The sequence below is a fragment of the Odontomachus brunneus genome, unplaced genomic scaffold (assembly GCF_010583005.1).
Source record: "Odontomachus brunneus isolate Ranch 3 - 2012 unplaced genomic scaffold, Obru_v1 Obru_scaffold_034, whole genome shotgun sequence".
Taxonomy (NCBI): Eukaryota; Metazoa; Arthropoda; class Insecta; order Hymenoptera; family Formicidae; genus Odontomachus; species Odontomachus brunneus.
Window position 1 is genome coordinate 1,185,776 of NW_022639484.1, and position 297 is coordinate 1,186,072.

The window sequence follows — 297 nt, forward strand, 5'->3', positions numbered from 1 at the left end:
TATTCTACATAATTATGTATGAAAAATTTTTTATTGGGTTTGTATTACATTTCAGTTGTGCAATATTTTTATACACAAATGTGAAATTATATTTTAGGTGTTTATCGTATATAAAATGTGATATTTTAATATATGCAAGGATCGTTATCATGATATTGTAAAACTAGAGTTCTTACAAAAAGAGTCTAATCATAACTTTACTCTGTCAAAATATTGTGAGAGAGAAAGAAGGAATATTCTCTCTCTTTTGCGAGCACGTTGTAGGTTAAAATTTGATTACTGATACAACATTGTATC